The sequence below is a fragment of the Cervus elaphus genome, chromosome 7 (genome assembly GCF_910594005.1).
Source record: "Cervus elaphus chromosome 7, mCerEla1.1, whole genome shotgun sequence".
In the NCBI taxonomy this organism is placed as follows: Eukaryota; Metazoa; Chordata; class Mammalia; order Artiodactyla; family Cervidae; genus Cervus; species Cervus elaphus.
Window position 1 is genome coordinate 47,946,321 of NC_057821.1, and position 11,701 is coordinate 47,958,021.

Here is an 11,701-nt window from a genome sequence, read left to right on the forward strand (position 1 = left end):
TGCAGGAACTTGTGAGGCTTCATACCCATTCCCCTCCTCTCTGCACTCAACTTGGTTTCTTTAGGTTGCCAGGATGGATCATATAAAACCTCACCATCGCTCTAGCTCCCAGCTTCCTTGATGTCAAGGTCTGCTTTTTTTTTTTCTCTCTCTTCTACACTCTCAGGCATCTCTGCAAATGAAGTTGCTCAGTCGTGTCCAACTTTTTTCAACCCCATGGACTGTAGCCTATCAGGCTCCTCTGTCCATGGAATTTTCCAAGCAAGAGTATGGAGCAGGTTGCCATTTCCTTCTCCAGGAACTCTTCCCTACCCAGGGATTGAACCTGGGTCTCCCGAGCACTTAGGAAACATTTAGAAAAGAAAGTAAATTGTGTTTCCAGAGAGGTCAGCCTGTTTTGACTCCATTCACTTTAATGGGAATGCTCTTTTCAGGAGACCTGTTGCAACTTGATCGAGGGAGCCTGGTGCAGGCACATCCCCCACCTGGCATTCGGAACCTGGGCACAAGGCGTGGCTGCCCCTGCAGAAAGCCGGGGGTGAGTCAGGCCGGGCACCTCCCCGCAGGGCCCCACCCTGGGCGTGCCGCTTTCCCCTCCGTCTGCTTCAGCCTCTCAGGCCTTCCCTGCTTCCAGCCTCCCTGGGAAGCTGGGGCTGGAATTATGTGGTGATGAGTCACGGCCCCCTGGAGCCCTGCAGGTGAGCCAGCCGCAGCTCCACCAGGACTCCGGGAGCATCCGGACCTGGGCTCCGGGCTCAGAAGCCATGACAGTCTCAGAGCAAGCTCTAGTCCAAAGGCCTGCTGGACAGAGCTGCCCCTCTCGGAGGGAGGGCCTCTCCCGACCTGGAGCGAGGCCAGCTGTAATCAGGATGCCGAAGGACTGTGTGCTCGGTGAGGGCGGTCAGCTGGGTTTGGGCAAATGCTGACGCGTTAAAGTTGCCTGTTGTTGGTTGGTGGGAATGCAAACTGGTGCAGCCATTGTGGGCAGCAGCCTGGAGGTACCGTAAAAACCAAAGTCAGCTTATGCTCATATGCTCTGGCAATCCCGCTCCTGGGCATATATCCAGACTAAACTATAATTAAAAAAAAAATGCACCCCTATGTTTATCGCAGCTCTGTTTACAATAGTCAAGATATGAAGACAACCTAAATGCCCATAGACAGATGAATGAGTAAAAAAAGATGTAGTACATATACACAATGGAATAACAGCCTTAAAAAGAATGAAATAATGCTATTTGCCATGGACTTAGAGATGATCATACCAAGCAAAATAAGTCAGACAAAGACAAGTACCATTTGATATCCTTTATATGTGGAATCTAAAAAAATGATACAAATGAACTTATGTACAGAACAAAAAGATGCACAGACACAGAAAACAGATTTATGGTTACCAAGGAGGAAAGGCAGGGCTGAGGGAGGAAGGATAAATTAGGAGCTTGGTATTAACAGATACACATTACTGTATAAAACAGATCAACAGCAAGGAGCTGCTCTATAGCACAGGGGACGACACTCAATCTCGCAATCACCTATAATGGAAACGAAGCTGAAAATGAATATGTATTTGTAGGTGTAATTGCATCACTTTGCTGTATACCTGAATCACTGTAAACCAACTATACTTCAATAAGCTAAGTTAAACTAAGACAAAATAAGTTGTATGTACTATACGATAAAAATAAATTTAAAACAAAAAAATTATGTGGTTTGTTTAAGCAATAGCACAGAGGTCAGCAATGTGGATGGACCTGGAGATCATCAAACTAAGGGAACTTCGAGAAAAAGAAGTCCCATGTGATAAGAGAAGTGGGATCTAAAACTGGATACAAGCGACAGAAGCGTGGTGAGCAGGGGAGAGGACGAGCCTGGGGGGCAGCTGGGAGGAGCTCTGAGGCCGTGGGAAGGAGTGTGTGCGTCACTGCGGGCGTAAGGGGGACTGAAGGAGACACTGTGAGTGATGTTTTACAAACAGTCAGACACAGAAGGCTGCATGTTGTGTGACTTCAGGTACAGGAAACGTTGATCGCGGGCAGAACACTTCCAGGCAACGCTGGCCCTCGGTTTTCTCAACTATAAGATGAGGTTAGATCAACTGACCTCCACGGTTACACTTAGTTCTGACTCTTGATTCCTTATTAATAAAATGACTGGACAGAAGAGAACCCATGTAACCGGGGCGGGGGGGGGGGGGGGGGCGGGGCTGGTGATCCCTCCGTTTCAGCAGTGCTGAGATAGAATGAGGATAAACCTGGAGGTTTGAATTCTTCTGTTAGTTTGAGCATTTACCTTGGGAATGATCTTCTTGTTTAGTCGCTAAGTCGTGTGTGTGTGCGAGCACATGTGTGTTCAGTCACTCAGTCATGTCCAACTCTTTCTCCACCCCATGAACCAGAGGCCAGGTTCCTCGGCCCATGGGATTTCCCAGGAAAGAATACTGCAGTGGGTTACCGTGTCCTCCTCCAGGGCATCTTCCCAATCCAGAGGTCAAATCTGATCCCTGGGAATGATCTTAGTGAAAGTGAGTGAAGTCAGTCAGCCGTGTCCAACTCTTTGTGACCCCATGGACACCAGGCTCCTCCGTCCATGGGATTTTCTAGGCAGGAGTACTAGAGTGGGTTGCCATTTCCTTCTCTAGGGGATCTTCCTGACCCAGGGATCGAACCCAGGTCTCCCGCATTGTAGACAGATGCTTCACCATCTGAGCCAACCCTAGGGGTCATTAAATCCTACAGGCCTCTGTTTTTGCATTTCTAAAACCTGGCAGTTCTAGTAGGTGGCGCCTGTGGTCCTTCCCACAGAAAGTGTGAGTTCCAGGGACTGCCTTGGTGGTCCAGTGGCTAAGACGCTGCACTCCCAATGCAGGGACCTGGGTTCAACCCCTGGTCAGGGAACTAGATCCCACATGCTACAACTGAAAGATCCCACTTGCCACAGCTAAGACCCGATGCAGCCAAATAAATAAATGAATAAATATTTTTAAAAACATTAATATTTTTAAAAGATATGTATATATTTAAAAATATACCTTGATTCATGGACCTAACATTAGGGGCTCCCCTGATGAGTCAGACAGTAAAGAATCTGCCTGCACTGTGGGAAACCTGGGTTCGATCCCTGGGTGGGGAAGATCCCCTGGAGAAGGGCATGGCAACCCACTCCAGTATTCTTTCCTGGAGAATCCCATGGACAGAGGAGCCTGGCGGGCTACAGTCCCTGCAGTTGCAAAGAGTCGAACACGACTGAGTGATTAACATCTATTTTTTAAAAAGACTTTATGGATTTAGAAGGGGCACAAATCAGCCACCACTCTGGCTACACCTGAGGTGTGATGAATGGTGAGAAAACAGTTGAAGAACCAAATGAGTGAGGCAAATGCAGTTGCTCTGTTTGCGGGGAGTTCTGGGACGCTCACTGCAGGAGAGAGACCTCCCGCTCCAGCACTAAGATGCTGGTGCGAAGGGACGCCCTGTGGGCGATGCTGCTTCAGGCTCAGCAGATGGCGTGGGGCTGCCCGTGGGCTGGCGCAGAGGTGAGGCTGGAGGCAGGGAGGTCAGATGAGAGGCTGATGCAGTCATTCCAGGTGCGGGGTGACGGGGGCCTTGACCAGGGTGGAGGCCACAGAATAAAAGCAGGAGACGAAGGGGTGTGCCTCGTGGTTGTTCCGGGCACCTGCCCCAGCCGAAGCCTCTCTGGGGACCACATTCCAGCTCCAACTGGAGAACAGTGAGTCCTCTGGAAACGGGAAAGGCGGTGCTCACCAAAGCTGCGTGCGCGCATGCGTGCTAGGTCTCGTCAGGAGTGTCTGACTCTTTGTGACCCTGTGTGCTACAGCCCACCATGCTCCTCCTCTGTCCAAGGGGTTCTCCAGGCAAGAATACTGGAGGGGGCTGCCATGCTCTCCTCCAGGGCATCTTCCCGACCAGGGTTGGAACCCGCGTCTCACGTCTCCTGCACGGACGGGCAGGTGGGCTGTTTACCACTAGTGCCACCTGGGAAGCTGTGTAAGGGGGGCATGTAGGTCCACGGACATCAGTGATTCCAGACAATCCCTTTTGCTTCAAGGCTGTTTCAACTCAGCCCCGTCCTGGCTCTGTAGCTGGGTCCTCTCTTCTCTCCCAGATACGTGAGTTACCCCAAAACAGATTCTTCTTGGTTCACACAGGCGTTAAACTCACTCCCACTGAGTCTTGGAGGATGAGACAGTTGTATGGCATTGTTAACTCAATGGATACAAGTTGGAGCAAATTCCGGAAGACGGTGAAGGACGGGGAAGCCTGGCGTGCTGCAGTCCCTGAGGTCTCAAAGGGTCGGACATGACTTAGCGACTGAACGACAATCCCTCATCACACCATTTATACACCTACCAGGCTGCCTCTCTCCTCTTCCCTGTTTGTGGAAATCCTGTCCATCTTTGAAGCCCCGGGTTACACACAGCCTTGTCCACACAGCCCTCGGTGACTGCTACTTTTCAGGTAGCACTCTGCCCTTGATGCTTACAGAGTTTCTGCTGAGGGTGGTGAAAGAGCTTTGAAAACAGCAGTGATCCTTGTTCAACATAGAGAATGTACTTAATGCAACTGACCTGTATGCTTAAAATGATTTAACATGGCAAATTTTCTGGTAAATATATTTGACACCAACACATTTTTTAAAATAAAAGAAGAGTTGGCAGGGTTTCCCTGGTGGCTCAGTGGTAAAGAGTCCGCCTGCCAATGCAGGAGACACAGGTTTGATCCCTGGTCCGGGAAGATCCCACGTGCCATAGGGCAGCTAAGCCCGTGAGCCACAGATACTGAGCGCACACACCATAGAACCCAGACTCCACCAAAAAAGTCACCACTGTGAGAAGCCCGTGCATCACAGCATAGAGTAACCTGCACTCACCGCAACCGGAGAACGCCTGCTCACAGCAATGAAGACCCAGCACAGCCAACACTAAATAAATAAACCGATATTTTTAAAAAACAAGAGAGAGAGAAAGCTACATAGAGTTGTGCTACCTCTGCACAGGGATCTGATTTCAAACCCTCCTCCTCTTCTGGGATTCACCATCTGTACGTAGGAAATGGCAACCCACTTCAGTACTCTTGCCTGGGACAGAGGAGCCTGGCGGCTTAGAGTCCATGAGGTCGTAAAGAGTCGGACAGGACTGAGCGACTGAGCTCGCACCAGGACAGCACTGCCTGCACCCTCGTCTGCCCCCTGCCCCCGACACTGGTCTGGGGCTGCCGTTTTCTGACCCATCTCTAGAAAAGCATGAGTATTGAGGTGATGTACAAGGCAGTGCTTGGCACACTGTAGATGCTCAAAATGTGTCTGTGAAATACAGAGAATTCCAGCTCCCTGTGAGACGGACAAAGAAGTGTGAAGAGGGGATGGTGAGGAGGAAAGAAAATGGCATCCCAGATACTGAAGTTTACATTCAGCTTTCAAAGAGAGACACATTTAAAAGAGAGCATGTATGGCCCTTATGTACTTCCAGCCTCTTGGAATATCTCTGTGGTTTTATTTAGATGATGCTAAACCTTCAACTGGATCAGGAAGCTGATTTTCAGGGATCTGTATGATTGAATTTAAGAGTGAGCTGCCTGCAAATCAGACATGTCCTTGAATATTTAAACCTCCTAAGTGATAAAGGTCCTCCTGAAAAGCACAAATGAAAAATGAAAAGAGAGCCTTTCGTGTGAGTATGAAAATAGACACACATCCTTCTGCATAAGTGACGTTTGGTTAGATTTCATGTGGTGTAGATTTCATTACTTTGCTTGATTTTCCTTTATTTTGTTTGATTTGGTTTATCTGGCCACTCTGCACAGCATGCAGGATCTTAGTTTCCTGACCAGGGATCAAAACCATGCCCCCAGAAGTGGAAGCGCAGAGTCTTAACCACTGGACCACCAGGGAAGTCTCGATGGTCCTTTATTATGGTTTCTCTGTTCTACTTGGAATATACTCCGCAGAAACGTTGCACAACTGGCCCTAAAGATGACTTGCTAAGAGGCAGCTTTTGTAGGTAGGTAGATTCTATTAGCATCACGTCTTTAATTACACAACATATTATATACTTCACACATGTAATTATTCATTTATGGCATTATGCCATCCTATAGATAAACAAAGACTTTGAGAACATTTACTAGCTTTTCTGGGAGTGTCCCCAAAAGGGTGTAATTTCCATTCTAACCAATAACTAAGATGGAAACAACCCCAGGAGAAGATCATTAACCTGTTGGAGTAAAAGAAGTTCAGGAATTCCCCTCATTAATTTTTTTTGTCTTTCAGTGTAAAATTGCAGAAATGTTGATCACACTCACATGAACAAAGGACAGTCCTGTGTTGGAAAAACAAATATAAACAATAAAGGATACAATCCTGTATTCAAGGAGCTCATAAGGTAGCATGGGAGACTGGCATTTATGTAGGTCATTAAAATAAAGTCTGATAAAGACACAAAAAGAAGAGAGGGGTTGAAGGATGGTGATGGTCTTCATGGGGGTTGGAAAAATCAAAACCAAATGCTGAAGAATGAATAGGCATTTTCATGGCTTACAAAAGTCAAGCAAACACTCCAGAAAGAGCAAAAAGCATGTGCAAAGAAACCCAAAACAGAATGAGGAGTAGTGGGCTTGGGACAACTCTGTAGATCTATCTTGCTATGAAGGTGAGTGCGAATTCATGGCAGGTGAGACTGAAAATACACGATAGGGCCAGGGCTTTCTATATTTTATCATCAAACGTAATAACAGGTAATTCATCTTCATCTTTACATACACAACGTTAAGTTGAGTTATTGGATTGTAAAAGACAATAGCGTTCGAATGAGCGGTCCCAAGAGGAACTGAACTGAGACTTTTAATGCTCAGGGATACTCTTCAGAGAACCAGTAGTATCAAAATAAGAGTCTCTCAGGACTCCCCCTGGTGGTCCAGTGGCTAAGACTCCCTGCTTTCAATGCAGAGGAACCGGGTTCGATCCCTGCTCAGGGAACTAGATTCCGCATGCCGCAACTAAAAGTTCACCAGCTGCAACCAAAAATCCTGCAGGCCACAACAAAGACCAAAGATCCTGCGGGCCCCAACTAAGACCTGGCACCACCAAATAAATTAATTAATAATTGATCATTTAAAACAAGAGTCTCTCTTGCCACTCCCCCAGCCCCAACTTAAAAGTTCTGTTTGTCACAAGTAAGCCAGGCAGAAGAGGGCCAGTCAGAGGTGGAGCTGAAAGACCCTGGGCCCTGCTGTGGGCGGCTGGTGTCCTGGGTCTAGAAGGAGAAGATGTGGAAGCAGTGTGTGGCAGGTAGGACGTGCCCCTTGGTAAAGCAGTCTGGAGGACGGGCAGTTCTTAGACCAGAGTCCAGGCCCCTGCAGGGGGGATGGCTCCCCGCCTCCAAGGAGCTGCTGCTGGCAATGCTCTTCGCACCCCTGACCACCTCCCCGCCTTGGAATCTATCAATACTCCCTCTCCTGACGCCTTCTGCTATCTCTGCTACTCAAGGCGGCACAGAGCTGAGACCACCCAGAGCTGCCCCGGGTTGATGGGGGCCACACGGGGTGGGGGCGGGGCACTCTGCCTCTCACTTCCTATTTCCCTCTGATCAAAACGTGGCAGACTTCCCTGCTGGTCCAGCAGTTAAGATGCCTGATCCCGGAAGATCCCACAGGCTGCGCAGCAAGTAAGCCTGTGTGTTGCGAGCACTGAGCCCGCGCCATACAGACCGTGCTCTGGAACAAGAGAAGCCACTGCTGGGAGAATCCCGCCCGCCACAGCTAAAGATACACGGATGTCCAGTGCAGCTACATCAGGAAATCACGACAGGGCAATGGATGCTGCTGCTATCTCTGCCTCCAGGAGGTGACAGTCTCGCTGTTATCATCCCCCAACACAAAGGGGGAAACCGGGTCCCCTGAAAACAGGTATTCCCGTTTTCAATGCCCCCCTAGCAATGAAGACCCAGCACAACCCCCCAAAAAAATAAATGACAAAAAATAAATAAAAACAAAAATTTGGTTCTAAAAGAGATACCTAAATACCTCATATCCAATTTCAAATCATCTTCCACCCACCCCACTCATGATAGAGTAGAAACTATATCCTCTGTTCCTAGAGCAAAAGCAAAACCCTGTGGTAAAGTTTAACAAAGAGGTTCTCAGCTGAGATGAGCTTCCCTGATAGCTCAGTTGGTAAAGAATCCGCCTATAATACAGGAGACCCCAGTTCGATTCCTGGGATGGGAAGATCTCCTAGAGAAGGGATAGGCTGCCCACTCCAGTATTCTTGGGCTTCCCTTGTGGCTCAGCTGGTAAAGAATCCACCTGTGATTCGGGAGACCTGGGTTCGATCTCTGGGTTGGGAAGATGCCCTGGAGAAGGGAAAGGCCACCCACTCCAGTATTCTAGCCTGGAGAATTCCATGGACTGTGTAGTCCATGGGGTTGCAAAGACCCCATGACTAAGCGAAGACCCCACAACTAAGCAACTTCCACTTTTTCTCAGCTGAGATACAGAGATTGTCGCAGTTATTGAAATGGAGCAGGACCCTATGGTCCTTGCCCTCACCCCTCCACGTCCTCTGCCTGCCTTTTGTCTGTGGAAAACTTTAGTCGAAAAATAAGTTTAATCAGAGAAATGAGAAATGCAGAAACAAAGGAAAACAGTCAAAGGAGATCAAATAGTAATAATGTAGTCGTTAAGCATCATCAAGGACCTTCAGTTCTTTCTCAAGGACTACGAATAATACTCAGAACCATAACCAGGGAGCTGTCTTATCGATACTAAAACCCCAGGTGGAAGCAGTTAGCTACATGGTGACCAGACCGTACCCACGACACAAGCTGCCACAATTCTGAGACTTGGCCTCAAAGAAATGGGAACCCATGGACCCTGGATCCGAAGATTAAATGTACCTAAAACAACAAGATGACCCTGGTCCGCCACCGCTGACCAACCTGAAGATGACTGGCAGAGCCGACCGTCTGTTCCTGCACGTGGCCCCTCCTTCCGTCTGTGAGAGCTCTTGCCCCACTGGTTGCCAGAATGGGCGGGAAGAGCTGGCCTTTGGACAGATGTCCACCTCCCTCTCCTGGGTGCCGGCTTCTGAAAATAAACTTTCTTTTCCACCAACCCGGCCTGTTTATTGGCTTTCTGGGTGGCGAGCAGCCAGACCCCAGCACATACACTTTTTCAGTAACATTATTTGTGGCCATGTAACAAATCATCAGGCTACAGTCCATGGGGTTGCAAAGAGTCAGACACCGACTGAGCAACTAACACACATACACACACACAATAAATCATCTCGAAGCTTGGAGTGGGTTGCCATTTCCTACTCCAAGGGATCTTCCCGACTCAGGGATCAAACCTGCCTCTCCTGCATTGGCAGGCAGATTCTTTACCACTAGTGCCATCTGGGAAGCCCCTCAAAGTAAATTAAGGTGAATGTTTTCACTAATCTGGCTAATCTCAAGGTCCCTTTTGACTTTACCACTCCAGTATTCTTGCCTGGAGAATCCCATGGACAGAGGAGCCTGGTGGGCCACAGTCCATGGGGTCACAAAGTGTCAGACCCAACTGAGCACACACACACACAATTTATTCTGAAGATTTGACGAGGAAAGGAAGATCCCCCTGGGAGTGTTTGCTCCTGAGTCCCTTTGGCCTGAAAAGACCGAGAGGGTCTACACCGTTCTAAGTCAGCAAAGGTGATGTAGGGGATTTCACAAGGGATTGCTCTGTGTGTGTGTCCTGACGGCCTGGCAACGCTGCTGGTCAGGACCAAGCCTGCCTCCGTGAATGGCCTCCTGGGCCAGCAACCCCTCATTAATCTTAAGACTTAGTAAGCCTGAGAAGCGAGCGGGCACACCTGTCTCTAGGGAGCAGCTGTGGGTTGGTCCATGTCTTCTGGATTCCTTCCAGCTTCTGGGTTGGCTTTTTTCTTGCAAATCAGGAATGGGTGTGGGACACAGCAAGCTTCTGACCCCCACCTGCGGCAGCACATTCATTCACCTGCCAACACAAGCCGCAGCTTGCAGGATCAACACTTCACTTCTCTTGTCTAGAGATTTCAGACAATCAGGCCCCCTTCTCATGAGGCCCATATAAAGAAATTGCATTAGAGGCTTCCCTGGTGGTCCAGTGGTTAAGTCTCTGTGCTTCCCCTGCAGGGGCCATGAGTTTGATCCCTGGTTCGGGAAGTAAGATCCTACAGGCCATGAGGTATGGCCATAGAAAAATAGCATCTTTTATTTGAGGAAGGAACATTTCAATTCAGGAACATAGGAAAAAAAAAAGATGAAGAAGAAATTGTGTTAAAAACAAGAATATATACCCCAAACACAATTTCCACCTCTCTCCCTACCTACCCACAAATACTCATGGAAGTTGAATTTCAGAGCAGCCATGCGTGTCTTTTAGAAGATTAGCTTCCTCCCAGTCAAACCAACCAAACCTCCAGCGTCTACTTCAGGTCTTAGTGACTTCCTTTCTTTTAGAATGTGTCATACTCCCATCAGAGGCATTAAATCTTTCTCTTTTTATGAATTAAAATGTCACAGCTAGGAATTACAACTCAACATTTATCTGCCCTCATATGCCACTTCCTACCTGAGACTTGCAAAACTTTCAAGATAGAAGGACAGCTCACACAGTAGGAAAAACATAACTCTGAGTGAGTCTGAGCACGTCATTGTCCTCTTCCTGAGACGGTATGTGCAGGGCCAGCACGCTATCACAGGGACTCTTTCAGATCCTTTCTTCCTCGAGTTTATGATGGATTACAGAAAATGCCGAGGACCGTCCCCAGTTTGTGACAGAATTAAGCGTGGTGTGTGATCCTGGCTCTCCACGGTCATTTCTGAATGTTAAGCCTGCCAGTATTCTATTTTCTATTATCTTTTTGAATGAAGCAATAATCATCTCATTATTCTGCCTTTTTTTGATATTTCCTTTTATGCTTAAAAACAGCATCTTTTTCAGATTATAAAATTAGTACTGTTCATTACAAAATTCTAAAATATGAAGAAGTTATGAAACATATCAATCCCTCTACCAAGAGATAATTTAGGAAATTCCCTGGCAGTCCAGTGGTTAAGACTTCACCTTCCAATGCAGGGGGTGCGGGTTCATGCCTGGTCAGGGAGCTAAGATGGACCACATGTCCCACGGCCAAGAAACCAGAACGTAAACAACAAAAGCAGTATTGTAACAGGTTCAGTAATGACCTCAAAAATGGTCCACATCAAGAAAGATCTTTAAAAAATAGATAATGTAATTGCCAATATCAGTTTTGGTGAACTTCTCTTTAGAGTTTTTATGTAAAATCATTTTCCCTCCCCCCAAAAGCCGCCTAGCAGATAAATCAAAAGCAGATTTCTCATTCTTGACCCACATCCACGTGGGATAACACGACTGGGCCTGGTGGCCAGCTTGTCCCACATGCCACCAGCCCGGGTGCTCCCATCACAGCCTGTGGTGTGGTCCAGCCACCTGACCCCAGCTCCTGGGCCAGGACCCCACAGGACTGCAGGCTGGGGTTTTGAATACTTGTTTTCAGTGCTGTTTGACCCCTTGGACCTGGGGAACAAGGACTGAAAAAGCAACTCTTCAACTTTGCACCTAACATAACAAAAAGCAAGTAAGGCTTTCCTAAATCGACATGCTTTACTGTTTTTGATGCTTTAGAAATTGATCTAGAGTTT

The 11,701-nt window shown here is 47.9% G+C and overlaps 1 long non-coding RNA gene across 2 annotated transcripts; it reads left to right on the forward strand.

Moving 5' to 3' along the window:
- The first annotated feature begins 672 nt into the window (after nt 1-672).
- On the forward strand, nt 673-7,128 carry LOC122697849. 2 transcript variants are annotated; one of them, XR_006342184.1, is made up of 3 exons: nt 673-891; nt 1,723-1,849; nt 4,169-7,128. It is a non-coding gene; the product is annotated as an uncharacterized LOC122697849 (long non-coding RNA). The 2 variants fall into 2 exon arrangements; XR_006342185.1 differs by having other exon boundaries at nt 5,520-7,128.
- Nucleotides 7,129-11,701: the final 4,573 nt, after the last annotated feature.